Genomic DNA, 3692 nt, shown 5'->3' with positions numbered 1-3692 from the left:
AACAGTTCCAGTTGTACGTTAACGCTCTCGGAAAGTGTGGAGGCCGCTACAACAGGCTGTGGCGCCCTCTCTTGACTAGTTGAAGTATTACCCTCGTGTTGATACCGAAAGTAGTCAAGAAAGAGCACCGCAACCGCTGAAAAGAAACTTAGACACTGGATTTGGTTTTCGTTTTTTTTATAAAATAAAGCGTTAATTTACCGTTTCTCCTAGTTTATATTACGATGTACGTATCTTTGCGGCAACGGCGAGCGCAAATATAACCACCAGCACTTTGCACACGAGTAACGTGTGCCTCGGCGGCGCAGTGGGATAGCCAATGGCTACGTAACCCGAGAGATCCATGTACCATCCCGACCAGGAGAAGCGCTTTTCATAAGAAAGCATCTGCTTGGGGGTGCATCACAGTTTCCCCGTTAACCCGGACGACCTCCGGCGACAAGCCCCGATACTGAAGTTCTCCTTCCTTAGAAGAATCTGCGTGGGAACTGCCCACTTGTTTAGTTAGTAGAAGTAGCAGAAGTTTGACAATGTTCTTCATTCTGGCCAAAGTCTATATTACAGTAAAGCCCACTTATATCGAACACAGATATATCGAATCATTGCCTATATCCAACCCTTGTATAATTCTGGTAAAAGTTACATGCATTTAAAACTTTTTATATCGAACGCGATTTTACTCACAATGGATACAACTCTCCCGCGCGGGTTTTTAGTTCTCCTTAGGCATTCGGCAGGCTTTTCTGCAATACATCGGCGCGCAGCGGTGGCGCCGATGTCGCTTGCGACTGCCTCCCGAGCTCGGTCGCGTCCAAACCGGCCGTGGCATAGTGAACGAGCTCCACGCATGCATGCCGCTGGAGCCGAAAGCGCCACATTGGGTGCTGCGGGCTGTGGTGTCACCGAACTTCAAGTCCACGCCACTCGCTGCCCTCACTTGCTCGGTACGCTGGGCTCGCCGTTATTCGCTTGTATCCATGTTTGTTTCCGCTCTGTCGAAGACGCCGAGGACTCCGTACCGCTTCCGATCACGAGCGAAGCCGTCGCTGCCGTGGCCCTGCTACGGCGATAATGCAGTGACATTGAGGGCAGGGGTCTTGTGCTTGTCGACTGTTTAGATACCGCGGAGCAAGCAGCTAGTCAACAGCATTGCGTTGTGCTCCAAGAAGCAGGCTACACTCACGCAGTTCTTCCGCTCCAATAAATTAATGTTTTCTTTCCGAGAAAGTGCATCAATAGTGAACTGCAGGGTGATAAGAGCTCAGCGTTAGCTCGATACTCCGTCGGCAAGATTGCTCTCATATAATTTTTCTTCTCTTGTTTCACTTTTCTATATCGACTTTTTGCTATATCGAACTGTTTTACAATCCTCGCGCTGTTCAATATAAGCGGGCTTTACTGTATTAGCCGGGAATTCGCAACCATGTCGAGGAATGCTGTTCAACAACGAAGATGGGCGGAACTGTAGAAGCATGCGGCTGGGCCGAAGAAGCGTGCGTTGCTTACAATAAAAAAAACCACGAGCCATTCCGCCCTGTGAAGCTGCGTGGCCAGCGATGCTGACGTAAAACGGCGGTTTCAACAGACAACGAAGGCATTCTCTTGATCTGTGGTCATTGTGACTAAATGTACGAACACGCGTTTATTCTCTTGTTTCACACATTCTATAGAAAATCGCGTGAGCGACTACCGCTGTCGCACGGAAGAGAAGTACACACGCCTGACGTTTCAAAGTCCCTGTACTTCGCGGATGGCGGGCACGCGTCACGTTCCCGCCACTACCGCAGAGTGGACGGAAATGGAACTACGAACGCAAGCGCTTCAAAGGAAAAGAAAGGAGAGGTACGCCGAAAAGATTTACATTTGGAGAACTAGCTTAGTAGTGCCTCAAGGCCGTTCAATTTGTCAACGCCCCACTGTCTTCTGCTCCCCTCCAGCTACCAAGAATTAGGACCCTCTAAACGCCGGCGTCGGAGCTCGTCAGAGATGCCTCCTATAGCTCAAAAGTGTTTGTAGTGCTGCGGCTGAGAGAAATATGATACGGCAGCACAAAGTTGCGTAACCTGCACCATCGTAACCAGGTTGCACCACACAGATGGCACCTGGATGGTTTTCCACACTCTTTGCATTCCTTCTTGCAGTTTGAGGTAATGTATGAACTCACTTGACTTTGATGGGGATTCTGTTTGCTGGAATCGTTTGCAGGCATGAACTTCTGTGTAAGCGGCCTTCCTCATGCTTAGGGAGAAAGCCGGAGCTTCGCTTTAAGTATCCCTCCGATGCCGTTGTAGAGAGTTTCGAGTGTAGATGATGACGGCACCGGTTGCACAGTGCACAGTTTTGGGAAACATTACAACTTACAGCCAATGAAGATAAAAAATCACGCAAGCTCGCAAAAAGAACAAACCACCCAGGAAACACACAATCACACATTCATAGTAACACCACGCGCTCGAAAGCACGCGGACATGAAGAGTTTTTAAGACAGTCTTTCTGACTACCCAAATGACTTTGTCTTGGTCTGTCTGCATGTATGTTACTCAATTCAGCCATCCAGAAAAAGGTAGAATATCTGGGTAGCAAGAAGCAAATGTAGACAATACTGCTCAAAACTAGTAAAAGCAATGACACCTGTCACAGTTGTAGCTTTATTGAGCGCCAAAAAACGCCCGACGTATTTGCGGAAAGATGTACGTACATAGCCGACAGACACAAGCTTCTGAAATAAGAATACGCGTTACACTAACTTTTACGATAGCACATAAAAATATTGCGCTAAAAAGTGAGGAATGTTTCGCGATCTCCAAACCGGGCTAGGCACGAGCAGTACGGACGTGGAAAAATTTATTTGAATTGGAAAGTATGCTTTGTGTTGAACATGGCGAAAGTAATGAGAGAGTTCGAGGCAGAGGGGTCGGATAGAAAGAGGAGAGCGTGCTTTATGACGTCTACAGCGAAGCACAAAGTTGTGTGGGTGATGTTTTTCTTATGCGCATGAATATTCACCGAACCTTTCCCGTAAACCTACGAAGGTAGTCACTGTATGGCACGTCTCCAAGAAAATGGCCTCAGCGGTAATATTTTAAGTGAGAAATGATTCTCAGGCATTCTTAAATCATATGACAAAACTAGGGTGCCGTCATTGTTTTTTGTTGTGTTTTTATAGGCTATACTTTGCACGATACAGGCTTGTTACAGTTGTTGCTAATACAAGTGCTGGCTCAAGGGCAGCGTTTTATTAACATGCGAAAACGCACGTAGAACCTACGAAGTACGCCGTTACGAATAAATAAATGCATAAAAATGCGCCGTTTCGCACCCCTCACGGACAAACACCAGCCATTATTGCATTCTGCCACCAAAGCACAAATTTCCTAGCGTTCATTCAACTTCGTGTTTTAACACTACACGAATGCTACTACTACAGCATCGGTATTTTCCGTTTTAACAGTTTGACCATCATCCTGCTTTAGTTGATTTCATCACCCACTTTTTTTCAAATGCAAAATTAAGGCACTTTGCTTGATGTCTGGCTTTGCTTCTGCAATGTACTATCGTGATAAATTGAAATACCAACAATGGATCGCGTGGCTTTCAGTACATGCCGCGAATCCTGGCGTCGGGCGGCGTAAGCGCAGTGCGAGTCATTTACCAGAGTTTAATTGTGTCCAACCTTTATGTGGAAACATTGT

The sequence above is a fragment of the Haemaphysalis longicornis genome, unplaced genomic scaffold (genome assembly GCF_048455015.1).
Source record: "Haemaphysalis longicornis isolate Haplotype H1 unplaced genomic scaffold, Haemaphysalis longicornis Haplotype H1 scaffold_9, whole genome shotgun sequence".
NCBI classification, from domain to species: Eukaryota; Metazoa; Arthropoda; class Arachnida; order Ixodida; family Ixodidae; genus Haemaphysalis; species Haemaphysalis longicornis.
Note: the sequence above shows the minus strand (reverse complement) of the source record.